We start from the raw sequence: 15022 nt of genomic DNA, 5'->3' as shown, positions 1-15022 counted from the left end.
CTAGGAAACTATTAATCAGCAGAATTAGATTTGCCCTAATCCTTGAAATCATATCAGATAAAAACTTTAAACTTTAAAAAATGATTAAAAAAAAATAAAAGAAAGAACATAAAACACAAAAGAATAAGGCACTTTTTTCCCTCAGAGTAATGTATTTTAGGGGCACATGGCTGGCTCAATCAGTTAAGCCTCTGATTCCTGGTTTTGGCTCAGGCCATGATCTCAGGGTTGTGAGATCGAGCCCTGTGTCTGGCTCTGCGCTCAGCGCTAAGTCTGCTTGGGATTCTCTCTCCCTCTCCCTCTCTGCCCCCCCCCCGCCCTCTCGCTCTCTTTCTCTAAAATAAATAAAATCTTTAAAAAAAGAATAATGTGTTTTAGGTTCATCTGTGCCACATGTATCAGTAGTTCAATCCTTTTTACTGACATATAGTATCTCATATGAATATGTAACACATCGTTTATCCATATAGAGTGTTTCCAGTTTTGGCTGGCCCTTTGAATCTTCTGCTTATGAGGCATTCCCAGAACTACTTTCTCATAACCTTTGGTAGAACTACTGGAGTGAATGTTAGAAATTTATTCCTCAGGATTTTCCAAGATTTGTTCTCATATCACCAGCAAGCAATGTATATCATCCTTGTAGGGAGCAGATGCTTGAGAAAACAGAGGCTGGTTCAGGTCTTCCTGGGTTGAATTCCAGGTCCACCATTTGCCAGTGGTGTGAACTTGAGCAAGTTACCTAACTTCTCTGTACCTCATCTTTATAGTGGGGAGGTAAGGGACTTCCACATCCATTAATGAAATTCTAGACAATTTTAACCAACCCTCCTAAATAGGACAACTAGAAAAGCTACTCTAAAATATATATTTATTATATATTTATATATATGTGTGTGTGTGTGTTAAGATATTAATATATTATAAATTTTAGACACCACACACACACACACACACACACAGAGTACTTGAAGGCATCAGCATTTACAAGACCGTGAAGGATTACCAGGCCAGAATCTAGGGGAGATAGAAAGGTAGAAATGCCATGCTGGTGTTCAGGGCTGCTTTTCTGGGGGCATTTGCTGTTTCTAGGGGCAGGGGTAGAGAGTGTGCTGAGAGGCTGAGTGTTGCTTTTGACAACTTTGGCTGGCTGAGGGAACAGGGATTGTCTGAGGGTGGGAGGCCTATGAAACTCCTTGTTTGGGTTGGATCTCTGAAAGAACTCACACTAGAAATCAGGATGAACCAGGAATAGGCAGGCCCCACAGCTCAGCTATGATCTGCCCAGCTCCTGAAAACAGGAGGAGGTGAACCTGGAAGCAAGTGCTAATGCTGGGAGGAAGTAATTTGGTAATGATTGAGTTCTTCTTAACTGGTGAGTTCTCTTGCCTCTTTTACTTTGCTGCAAGGTGGGATTCCATAGTCTAAATAAATCCTGGGCTTATATAGCCTTGTCTTTGTGGGTTGTTGCATCCAAAAGACCATCATCGAGCAATCAAAAATAAACATTGATTTCCTTATATTCCTTTCACTATCTGCCTCTTTTAGGCCCCAAAGCAATCCTTCCCCAAGCCAGCACTACCTGCCTGTTTTATTCTTTATATATGCCTGAAAAATTATCCGTGGTATCTCCAAAATGTGGGCATTAATTGCTGCCTTTCCCTCTCCATTTTCCTCTTACCTACTACCTCTCCATTCTTGCCCTTTCTGGAGTAGGACCCTTCCTCCACAGATCCTTTCCAATACAGTTAACCCATCTTGGCTCACAAGTTTCTTTCACTGCACAGTTAGGCCACAGAGCTCTAGGAAAGTAATAAATACCAAAATGACATTGCCAGAATTCTCCTTGATTGGGAGGAGAGGTGGGAGGGAGGCCATGAATGCCCATGTGTCAAAAGAAATTGTGCCTATGTGCCTATGACACTTTCCATCTGTTGCCCCCAACTTCTCTAGTTTATTCTGGGCAGAACAAAATCCCTGTCAGGTATCTCTGACAGGAGGAACTGTCAGGTTCAGCTGCCTCTGCCAAAACTAATCATTGTCCTTTGCACAAACATTGGAGGCAGAGAATGGGAAAACTCCCTGATGGCCAACATGTCAGATGTAGTATTTAACAGCCCCTGAGAATCTCCCCTCCTCTCCTCCAGCTCCCCTTTCTCATATAATGAAACATTATTCATCTAATAGACACCTTGAGGTAGAGACTACCATGAGATGTTTCACAACAGAAGCAAATATTGGCTATGTCCAGTCCTCTGAGTTTGACCAGGCAGGCTAAGAGTGATCCCTACATGGACTCACCCTTGCTGGGTTCTTTCAAATCTCCTTTCACCATAGGAAACCTACTTGCAATTTGGTGCCCAATCTGCAAGAAGAGCTGTCTCTCAGGGTCCCTGATTAGGATTTGGAACCTATTTAGCTCAAACCTGGGAAGAATTGAATAAAATGGAGTATCCTTGCTATAACTTCTAGTTTCCTATATCTGCTCAACACTTCTTGTTCCAGCCCCATTAGGTGATCCTGAAGGCCATTACAATTCATTCTTTATCCTCCTCCACCTAGGTCTGCTTCACCAGTAGTGAGAATTCATGAGGCTCTTGCTTTGGGATTAAAACCCAGCAAACCATAGCTCACTCACCTACTTGCTCCAACCAGTAGATTTGCCAAGCCTCATTCCATCATTCCATAATTCCACTTTAGGAATTCTTCCAGCCACTTACTTCTAATGGGCACATCCTTTCAAAACCATCCATAACATTAATGGCGGCTTTTTTAAGCTTTGACTTTGTAAATCATCCCTGGTGGAGGATGGTAGATGCTAGCATCTCTATTTTTGTGTCTGTGCATCTTTGTATCATTTTGGTGGATGATCACATCAACTCATGGTTTTTTATTTGGCCCTTTCTTGGCATGGCATTTCCCATAAATTTCTCAAGTTTCTGGGAGCTATTATTCTGTTCCATTTGTTCCAAACTTCCATGGCAGCAGCCAGATCCCCCTGGGGAGATGAATCTTCACCACCAGTGGAGCAGGGCAGGTTTTGACAGCTCCAAGCAGGACTGAAGCAGGCCTTCTTTTTCTATTGAGAAAGGAATATAATTTCTTAAGAAGTTAGATGTCCATTGAATCTGTCTTAAAACCAAAGTCCAGTTTGCAATTTCATAGGGGAAGTTTTTGTTTGTTTTTTTTGTTTTGTTTTGTTTTAAGACAATCTCAATTTAATTCATTATATTTGCTTCACAAATCTGATTTCCAAACTGGAGCTATTTTCCCTTCTTCCCCTCCCAATTGCAGTTTTCATTTCAGCAAAGCCTCAACCACATTGTTGTGCTCTCTGGAGTTACTTCAAAAACCCACTCTTCAGGTCCCTCTCCTTTATTTCATTGTTCCAAAAGTCTGGCTTTCATACCAAAATGCACCATTGACTCAGGTGACAATTTAAATCAAGGTGCAGTTGGATAGCACATCACAAAATCCAAAGACTTGGAGATTCACTCCAAAAATGTAACACAGCTAAATTTAGTGACTCTACATGGTTCAGTCTTTCCAGCCAACACAACACAGCCCAGGAACCAGAAACACAAATAATTCTATCTCTGGAAAAATACTAAGGAGAGTCCAATTCATTATCCATAATATTTTTTAAAAACCCCACTCCATCTCTTTGTTTTGACTACTCTTCACCTTCTACCCCTTTGCTCGTTCTCTTCCCCACAAACCTCTCCCTGGACTCCTTTTTATATAAACTCTTGTTTTTTTAACTCCACTTTCCCTTTTCCTTCCATGTCTCTTTTTTTTTTTCACTTTTCACAAATCTCATTTTTTTTCTCTTTTTATCTCTTATTTTCCTTTGGCCCCTCTCTTCACCTGACTGCTTTGAATTTGTATAATAAAGTCTAGGGGGAAGGAGTAAGACAAAGGAAGAAATGGGATATAGCTAAGCTGGTCTTTGCTGAGGGGAAATCATCAAATACTCATAAATTAATACGTTATCCCTGTCACATTACAATGAGATAATAATAAATTACAGCTGATATAATTTGTTTCCTCTATGGACCGTATTTTCATCCCCCACCTCCTCCCCACCCCCCTTTTTTCTCTCTCTGTTTGACACTTTGAGTCTTCAATCTAAAACTAGAAATAAAACAATTGTTCTTTCTTCCCCAACATTTACTTATAGCAATTTTCACATTTGAGTGAAAGATGTTTTAATGAGTTCCAAGTTAGTGGTAGTAATTCAATTCAGTTCTTTTCGTTTGCTCAGAAGTAAATTAGGCTGTAGAAAAAGAGAATCTCATATTTGCTGCCTCAAGCGTGGGAAAAATTTTGCCTCTGCCTCTCTCCTTCCCTCCCTGTCACCATCATAATTTCCCAGCAAAGAGTGTGCAATGCTAATGTTTGTTTGTTTGTTTTTCTGTATGCAATTTAATTTTATATGTAAAAACCTCTCCAGAGGGCTACATAGTTCTCAGCATGACACCATTGTCAACTCAAGGAAACAGGCTCTCCATCAAAGGAAGTATTATTAATTAGTTTTCTTTTAGAAAAATAACCCCAACAGGAAATTAGAATTTATTGTGAAAGCTTGCAAAAACTTCTCTAATTTAGGTAAAATTCAGCAGACTTCTATTATTGACCTAACTCAATGATCATGGAAAGATGGGGATTTCTCATAAAAGTTACTAAAACATACATCACTTCATCATATGAAGAAAAGGAAGGCAATTAGACTAAAAGACCGGGATATATTTCCATTTACAGTAACAGCCATGAAATAGTACCTTCTCAAATCTGATTCCTGAACCAACTCAGTATTCCCTGATACACACTTAACTAGGAGATTTACAGATACATTTCATATGTGCATAACAATGTCAAAATCCTCAAAAATCATTCTCATAATTTACCTTTAAATTTAAAAATATTATCTTCTTAATGACGAAAAGTTAATACTTCAGGCTTTTCTGTTATAAAACCTAATTGGAGGGGGCACCTGCCAGGGTGATGCAGTTGGTTAAGCGTCCAACTCCTGGTTTCAGCTCAGGTCATGATTGATCTCAGCGTCGTGATTTCAGGGTCATTAGATCGAGCCCATCTCAGGCTGTGCGCTCAGCATGGAGTCGACTTGAGATTCTCTCCTTTTCCCTCTTCCTCTGTCCTGCCCACTTGTTCTCTCACTCTCTCTCAAAATAAATAAATCTTTAAAAAAAATAAAACCTAATTGGAAGTTATTATTTTACAGTTTTCCTGGACATTTAATACCTATTATAGCAGATACTGTCTTTGAAATATGTTTTGTGAGAATTCTGAGTGTAACTCGGGAGGTTTTAATTAAATGATTGTACCTCCCATGTGTTCTGTAGAAGCAGCCTGTAAAAAAGTGGTATGAGCACTATCTGTGGAATCAGAACCTTTAAGTTCTAGCTTCGACTCACTCCTTATGTGATATTATGCAAATCATTTAACACTTTTGGGTGAGGATTCAGACTACACAGTTTATTGTCTACATTAATATGACTATTATTCTATTGTCTTCATCAATTTAACTTTACTACTCCTGGAAACACTTGCACAGGAAGTTAGAAGTTACAAGTAACTTTATGCTATTTCCAGAAACTTTCTAAAAGGCCCAACAGACTTTTCAGTAGAAGGCATCAGATGGTACGTTACAAGTCTTTTTGGCTTATTGTGTTCACTGACCCTGAACTACTGTATTCTGATTCTTACCCAGTTCCAACCAAGCCTGCCTTCACTCATGAGAAAAAACTACCTTAAACAGGACTTCCAAATTTGAATTAATAGCTCAAGTTTATCCTTCCCCCACCGAGATGTCACTAAGAATCTGCTGAGGTAGTGCTCTGCCTTACCAGAGTAAGCAATGAACTCAACTTTGTCTTATCAAGAGGTTGTTTTAGTGATGTTCTGGACATGGGCCCCAGCATGCTTGATTTACTAAATGATATTGTTGGACTATATCAGAGGCTCTCAACTGTGGGTTTATACTAGAATGATTTGGCTTTTCAATACTACAGACAACAGAACACTGCCCTAGATAAATTCTTTCAGAGTCTTCGTACAAGGTGGGCTCCATGGGGATCCATTTTGTACAGTCGTACAGGGCCCCATGCTTAGAAGGGCCCAAAGCTCAGTTTAAATGTCACCTTGTTGGGGTGCCTGGGTGGAGCGCCTGACTCTTGGTTTCTGCTCAGGTCCTGAGATCGAGCACCAACAGCAGCTCTGTGCTCAGTGCTGAGTCTGCTTGTCCCTCCTCCTCCTTTCTGCCCTCCCCCCGTTTGCACACTCACTCTCTTTCTGAAATAAATAAAAATCTTTAAATGTCATGCTGCTGCTGTTTTGAAATTCTTAATAATGTATGAATAAGTGGTCCTGCAAATTATGTAGCTGGCCTGCCTTTGGGAGATAAAGCACAAGCATTTTAAACCTCTTTGAGTGATTTTAACATGAAGTGGGTTAAGGAGCACAAGGCTAGGGTTTCTCTTTGGACCAAAAACAATAATAATACGACAGTTTCCATTTATTGAGTGATTGTATAAAGTGCTTTACATGCACTCATTAATCTGAGAGATTAGATATGAACAGAAAGAGTATTCGTTTACAGCTTGTGCTCTCAATCATGTCTGCAAGGAATTGACTCCTGAAGCAAATACCTATTAAACACATCTATATCCATTTCCTACAGCTGCTGTAACAAATTACTACACATTTAGTGGCTTAAAACAACACAAATTTATTGTCTTACAGTTCTGGAAGTTAAAAGTGCAAAATGGGTCTCAAGAGGCTAAAATCAAGGTGTCAGCCAGATGCTTCCTTCTACAGGCTCCAGGAGAGGATCCATTTCCCTGACTCTTCCAGCTTCTGGAAGCTGCCAGCATTCTTTAGTTCCTGGCCACATCATTCCAATCTCTGCTTTTGCCACCACATCAACCTTCTCCTCTATTGGCCCTGTTACCTTTCTCTTATAAAAACTCACGATTACATTTGGACCCACAACAGATAATCCAGAATAACCTTCCCATTTTAAGATTCTTAATTTAACCACATCTGTAAAGTCCGTCTGCCATTCAAGGTAACACATGCACAGGTTCCAGGAATAAGGATGTGAACATGTTGAAGGGGGTGGGGGGGAAGTCATTCAGCCTACCATAGCATCCTATACGGCACGCTCCATTCTGGACGCAGGAGACTCCACTGTGGAAAAGAGAGATGAGCCCGTGACTTCAAGGAGTTTACATTCTAGTGAGGGCACCAATACTAATAAATGGCAAAAGACTTAATTTCAGATTCTCATAAGTCCTAGGAAGAAAATAAAGCAGGATAAGGGGCAGGGTTAGGGAAGGAGGGTGCAATTAAATAGGATCAAGGAAGTCTGCTCTGAAAATGCACCATTGGAATGATTTCTTCAATAAGGAAAAGGAGCCAGCTTCAGAAAAATCTAGAAGATAACTGTTTCTTGGAGAAGAAGAGCAATTACAAAGGCTCTGGAGCTAGAATAAGTATGATGTCTTTAAGTAAACATACATACAGGGTGAATAGTTGGAGATGGAGCAGTCAGTGTGTGTGTGGTGGGAGTGGGCAAATCATGTAGCACCCTGAAGACCACCTGGAAAGAAGTATGGATCTTCTTCCAAGTGGATGGAAAGTCATTGCAGGGTTGAAAGCAGAGGAGTGACATGATTTGACTTGTTACTAAATTCATCTTCAGGTCATCAGGTCCAGTGAGAAAAGATGGTAGCTTAGACCACAGTGATTGAAACACAGGTGTTGGTTAGTGATGGGAACTGGGATATAATTTAATATGAAGCCAGTAGGAGTTGCTACTAGATTGGATGTGGAAGGTGAAAGGGAAAGAGAAGAATTAATAACGTTTCCTAGGTGTTTGGCCTGAGCACTTGAATGAATGATTCATGAAAGATGAAATTTTTGGATTAAACTATAGTTATGGACTGAATATTTGTGTCCCCTACCCCCAAACTCATATGCTGAAGCCTTAACCCGTGGTGTGAATGTATTTAGAGAAAGGGACCTGTGAGGAGGTGATATGGTTAGATGACTTCATAGGGATGGGGGGCCCTAATCTGATAGGGCTAGTGCCCTTAGAAGAAGAGGAAGAGACACCAGAACACTGTCCCCTCCCCTCTCTCTGCCATGGGAGGACACAGTGAAGAGAGCTATTTGCAGACCAGAAAAAGAGCTCTCCCAGGGGCCAAAGCAGCCAGGACCTTGATCTTAAAGTCCTCAGCCCCAGTGAAAAAATAAATTTCTGTTGTTTAAGCCACCAATCTGTGATATTTTGTTATAACACCCCAAGTTGACTAAGACACCTCCCAGTCATTAATAGTGAAGACAATTAACTTTTAATTCCAGAGTGCTTTCTACTGGCTTATATGTTAGAGGCAAATCTAAAGATATGAAATGAATGCCTCTTACATTCATGAACGTGTAGAGAAATTCAGAGACCTTATTTAGTAATTGCTTATGCTTTTATGTGTTGATCAACTGTTTACATTATCAGTAAGGCTTCTGGTCAACAGTAGGCTACTAGTAGTTAAGTTTTTAGGGAGTCAAAAGTTACCCTCAGATTTTCAACTGTGCAGGGGCTCAGCTCCCCTAAGCCCCACACTGTTCAATGGTCAGCCGTATCATCATTTTGTAAGACTTGTTGAAGTAGATAAATAGTGAAGGAATGGCTCATTTTAAGAAACCTGATACTTAAAAATCTATACACACAAACACCTTAATGGGAGAGGCTCATTCAAAACTATTTACTGCTCAATTTCTTGAAGTAGTAATTCAAAGTGGTGCATTTGAACAAGGGTCTGAATTTCTAAAATTTCAATATTTCAGAGGTGCTCAATATTTCAGAGGTGCCATATTTCAGCAAGATACAGATATCCCCCACCTTTTTGGAAGTCTACCTTAAGCCACTTGGCATTTATTTATTCATTCAATTTTTATGCAGACAGAGTATTTATTTACCAATGTGCCCAAGAGTCTGGCCCCTAAACTTAAGTATACAGCATGGAGCCTTGGCCCTCCCGGCTGTGGGTGGGTGCAAGAATGGGGATGCCCTGGTCTAGAGCAGTGGAACCCAGAGAGCAGAGGTGCATTTATGAAAGACCTACATTAATACCTGTTTTCTCTAACCAAAAGAAATTCAGAGATGATTTTTGCTTTAAAAAAATGTGGAATGCACAAATCGCTTCTAGTGTTTGTTTTGCAGCAAGCTCTTGTAAAGGCAGCTCATGCTCCAAGCACTGAGAGTGGCCCCGCCAAGCTCCTCCCCCCGGGGACCTACACTCAGCATCTCAGCATCAAGCTGCCATAGCTTTGAAGTGCATGTGAGCATCTGTACTTGACTGATTTTGTGTATCCCTCAGCAAGGTCCTAAGGTATCAGAAAAACCTAAAAGAAGTTATGTTTGGGTTCTGAAAACACTCAAAAATGTTTCCATATAAAATGGTAATTGCATCTTCGCTTTATGGCCTTTTGGTTTTCGAAGGTTTCATGGGAACACCATCATTTTGGATAGTGGAGGAAACCTGTACCCCTAAAAATGCACCTTCAAATAGTATAGCAGAGATCAACAGAAGAAGTGCTCTTCAGAGCCAGAAGATGACTTGTCAGAAAGTTGCAATTTGAATGACAAGTGAATATTTGATGACTTACAGCAGTTTTTGTTAGATTTCATGTATGATAATGGTATTGTGGCTATGACTTTTTAAAAATGAGCCTTTATCTTTTAGAGATACACAACATAGTATGATGTCTAGAATTTGCTTCAAAATAATCCCACGGGAAGTTGTGGGGAGAGAATGGAAGAGAAGATTGGCCATGAGTTGGAAATTGCAAAAGCTGTGTAGTGGTTAGATGGAAGGAACGTCATCACGCTGTTCTACTTTCGAATTTGTTTGAAATTTTCCACAATAGAAAGTTAAAAGATAGCCATCCTGTTGTTAAGGGCAGTCTGGGAAGGGACTCAGGTCTCAGAGTCTCCGCTCAGTGGCCTGTCCTGTTACTAGCCTTTCCCAAACTTGTAGTATCTTTTCTAAAAAATATATACACATGTCAAAAGATAATTTTCACCAGGGGGTAAAATGACTCACAGACAGATATAACAATGAATATATGTTAAAGATTTTTTTTAAGATTTTATTTAAGGGGCACCTGGGTGGCTCAGTCGTTAAGCGTCTGCCTTCAGCTCAGGTCATGGTCCCAGGGTCCTGGGATGGAGTCCCACATTGGGCTCCTTGCTCGGCGGTGCACCTGCTTCTCCCTCTCCCACTCCCCCTGCTTGTGTTCCCTCTCTTGCTGTCTCTCTCCCTCTCTCTGTCAAATAAATAAATAAAATCTTAAAAAAAAAAGATTTTATTTAAGAGAGAGAGAGAGACACAGCGCGAGAGGGAACACAAGCAGGGGGAGTGGGAGCGGGGAGAAGCAGGCTCTCCACTGAGCAGGGAGCCCGATGCGGGGCTCGATTCCAGGCCCCTGAGATCATGACCTGAGCCGAAGGCAGATGCTTAACGACTGAGCCACCCAGGCACCCTTGTTAAAGATTTTATCGAATTCATAATCAATGAAAGAACCAGACAGAAAATGTTGATGCATTTCTAGATCAGGAGTGTTAAGAGGAATGTGCATATGGAAGCAATACCGATGTTTCTACAAGACAGGAAGGGAAGCCTCTTGCTCTTCTACAGCAGAGGACTGAGTCTGCTTGTCTATAGACAAGAATGATAGAGCATTTCCATCAGATGCCTATGACTTACAGTGTTGTAAAACAGCTCAAAGACAATGAGAGACTAAAATCAAATAACCTGGAAGGTTGCGATCTAAACAGTTAATAGTTTTCCCTGAGTCACGTACTTGTTCCTGTGAGTATTTCTGTCCAGGACTCTCTACTAAGGATGAACGGAACCCACTTTGGGAAATGACTTTAGAAGCTGCTGCCTTTCTGCGTGTTGATCACAGGAAATGAAAAAAGGCAAATACAAGATAGATTGTGTCTCATTAGTTGAACTTGAATTCCAGGTACTGCTCATTTTGTATGTATCCAAACATTTTGAGAACTTAGGTCCTGCTACTCTACAGGCAGGAATTATTTAACATTATCAGATACTGATTTTTGGAGCAGTAGGTAGTGACTCCAGATTGGAAAAAGAATAAAAAGACACTTTATTTCTATTGAGAAATATTGGCCAAAAATAAATAACCTGCCCATAGGACCATAATTTTAAATCCATCATTTTATATTTCCTGTGCTTTTTGAACTTGAGAAATTGTTTCCTGCACATTGAAAATGATGCCATCTCCTTTCTGGAAAATGCTGATTGTTTGTCAATACTGAAATCTCATTAGCAGACACTTTCCTGCTACTGAGAGCCGAAAAGGCAGAATAATTTGTATGATCCGTATCCACATGTCTTCTCGGAAATCCTATTAAGATAAAGGGCTGAGAATTATGGAGCTGGCCCGGTTCCCACCGTTGTCTAACTGAACTGCAGGGATGACTGTGGATACTCAGAGGAGAAAAAGGTAGATAGACATGGGTGTGCTGAGCACTTGTGAGAAAACACAGGCTAATTTATCCTTATTGTGTTCAGAAGTGACGTAAGTGCTCCCAGGGACAACTGTGAAAGCCACTTGACAGAGAAAATGTTAGATAGATTTTTTCCAATTGTCATTCTGCTACAAATTCACCATATTCTTTTCAACAATTCCTACCTTCTTTGTGATTTTTCTCTCAAACAAAGGGTAACAATAGGATTCTTAAACACACATATATTTAACCTTCAGGAGATATTCCTCAGTGGATAAAGCATGGCTCAGAAAAAAAAAAAAAAAAGAATTGTAAGGTTTCATTATACTATTATCTCATTCTAGCTTGGGGGGAAAGCCAGCCATAAAAAAACCCCTGTGATTGGGGCGCCTGGGTGGCTCAGTTGGTTAAGCGACTGCCTTCGGCTCAGGTCATGATCCTGGAGTCCCTGGATCGAGTCCCTGGATCGAGTCCCGCATCGGGCTCCCTGCTCGGCAGGGAGTCTGCTTCTCCCTCTGACCCTCCCCCCTCTCATGTGCTCTCTCTCTCTCTCATTCTGTCTCAAATAAATAAATAAAATCTTTAAAAAAAAAAAAAAAAAAAAACCCTGTGATTTGTCTTTCCACTCAAGGGGCTGGCCACCTTGGTCACCTGAAAAATTCTCCACTTTTACTTTCTATAACAGGCTGACTTTCTGTAACGGGCTGACTGGTAGACTTCACTCAGGGGCTGCATGGAGGTTGAAAGCAGGCTTTGTTTTCCCGATTATGAAGCTGTTGGCATGAGGTAAATTTGTAATTACCCTCAGAACCTTGGGAACATTCTGTTGTTTATTATTGAAGAGAGAGCTGAGATAGTAAAGGTCTCCTTCAACAGACTGGAAGAGTCTCTGAGCTTGGCAGTTGTTGAAGGGTTCATTAAGGAACAAGGGCCATGAGAGACCCAAAACTGGGGAAAAAGAAAAGGAAAGAAAGAAAAAAGAGAAAAAAAAAAAGAAAAGAAAAAGAAAAAACAAAAAGAATATGATCAAACATGATCAGGCTGGTGAATAGATCAGTGACACACATTAGATTTTGGGCGTATTTTGGTCTGTTAGAAGAGGGGGAGATGAACCATGAGAGACTATGGACTCTGAGAAATAAACTGAGGGTTCTAGAGGGGAGGGGTGGGGGAATGGGTTAGCCCGGTGATGGGTATTAAAGAGGGCATGTATTGAATGGAGCACTGGGTTTTATATGCAAACAATGAATCATGGAACACTACATCAAAAACTAATGATGTAATGTATGGTGATAAACATAACATAATAAAATAAAATTAAAAAAAAAAAGAAAGAAACAAGGGCCATTACTCAGGACAAAATCCCATTAGCACTACCCTGCCTCAGCTCTGAGGGTTAATGTCCACCTTGGGTGATAGGGTTCAGGCTTAGAATATATGTCTTCTATCTATCTTCTTATACAGAGTGAATCTAAACTTCTGTTGGGATTTCTAAAAGCTCAGTGCCCTGGCTTAGTGGTTGTTGAGATAATTTATCCATTTCCAACCTAAGAAGAGGTCCTCCAGATTAGGGGCACATAGCTTTTTAAAAAGTAGTTTAAAAGGGCACTGGAGAGGAATAAATCATTCTACTCTTGTGGTTTTAGAAACTATAGTTGGGCACTATGAATATTCTCATTGATAGTGTTTGATTATATTGGAAAATTTTAGTTGATAAGGTCCAAAAGAGAATCTTCAAACTGAGGTTTTTCTGTTAATGTTGAAGGTCAAAATCACAACACACACACATATGAACACACCTTTGTTCAACCCAATAAATCTTTAGAAAAGAAAACAACAAGAACCAACATTTTAATGATTGTTTTTGGGATTGTTCTCAGTAAAACTAATTGTAATGACTTCTAATATCTTGAGTTCTGTAGATTATGCATTAAATTACATTTAATTCTCAGTTAACTATAACTTACAGTTAATCTTGTATATATATAAACTGCAATTTCATATATTTATATACATACAAAATATTTGTGTATGTGTATACATATAGTATAAGTGTGTATATATTTGTATATATAATATGTTATATATCTTATTATTATCTTACTGCATCCTTTCCTGGGCATGCTGATGAACTGAGTCCTGGTCAGTAAGGAGCTGTGTTTTGATTCTAGCAAAAGATACCCCACATATAAAGAACTTAAATAAGTTAAAGAGTTATGTTCTATTATATGAAGGACATTGGGAAGCAGGTGGTTTAGCATTGGCATGGTGGCTCTGTGGGCCTCAGGACCCAGGTTCTTTGCCTCTTTCTGCCCTGCCACCTTTAGCTCTGGTCTTCATCCTTGGGTTACCTCATTGTCCCCAGATGACTGCTGGAGCCTTTTTTTTTTTTTTTAAACATTTTATTTATTTATTTGAGAGAGAGAGAGGACAAGTGGGGAAGGGGCAGACAGAGAAGCAGACTCCCCTGCTGAGCAGGGAGCCCCACACAGGGCTTGATCCCAGGACTCCCAAGGCAGACACTCAACTGACTCAGCCACCCAGGCGCCCAAGCTGCTGGAGACTTCTAAGCAGAATAGAGGAGAAAAGGTAGGGACGGCAAAGAGTGGATCCAGCAGCTGAGTTATCCTCCCTAGAGGAGTATTTAAAAGGGAAGGCCGTGGGGAAGGTGAAAGGTGGTGGTAGGTTTTTCTTTCAACACATAGAGCACATACCACTTGGGCAGCACAGTGTACTGATATGAAATTTACCCATCGTTTCTGTTTCCTAGAACCTGACCATGTAAATTTTGATAAGCAAGAGACAAATAGAGGCACCTGGGTGGCTCAGCCGGTTAAGCATCTGCCTTCAGCTCAGGTCATGAACCCAGGGTCCTGGGATCGAGCCCCATGTCTGGCTCCCCACTCAGGGGGGTCTCCCTCTGACTCTCCCCCCTCTCGTGCTCTCTCTCTCCCTCTCATTCACTCTCTCTCTCAAATAAATAAATAAATTCTTTTTTTAAAAAAAGAGAAATACTTGAAAGGTCCCTGTGGCACCTGTATTTAATATTAATTAACAAATACTACTTGGTGCTGTACCAAAAGTGGAATTACAGTGGAGGATATTGCTGAACCACTGTCCACACAGAGCAGTGTAGTACTTCCGGTTTTGTGCAACCGAGGAAAGGGGGCCTCATCGATTCTTTCTAGCCCCCTCCACACTGGGACCCAGTGTTTCTAGAGAAGTAACTGCCACAAAGAAATTGCCTTTCATAAGTAATCATTAATGTTTTCCAATTTTGCCTTAGCCTAAGATCTGTATAACTTTTGATCAACAAGTTTATCATAATAATATATATATTATATATTATATAATATATATTATATAAAATAATATCATATGATGCATGTTAATATAGTAGATGATATACAATACACATCAATATAATATTATATTGAGCAAATATATTTATAGTGAAAAGCAAAGAGA

The sequence above is a fragment of the Phoca vitulina genome, unplaced genomic scaffold, assembly GCF_004348235.1.
Source record: "Phoca vitulina isolate PV1807 unplaced genomic scaffold, GSC_HSeal_1.0 scaffold22, whole genome shotgun sequence".
Lineage (NCBI taxonomy): Eukaryota > Metazoa > Chordata > Mammalia > Carnivora > Phocidae > Phoca > Phoca vitulina.
The sequence above is the reverse complement of the archived record's forward strand: the minus strand, read 5'-3'. Positions refer to the sequence as shown.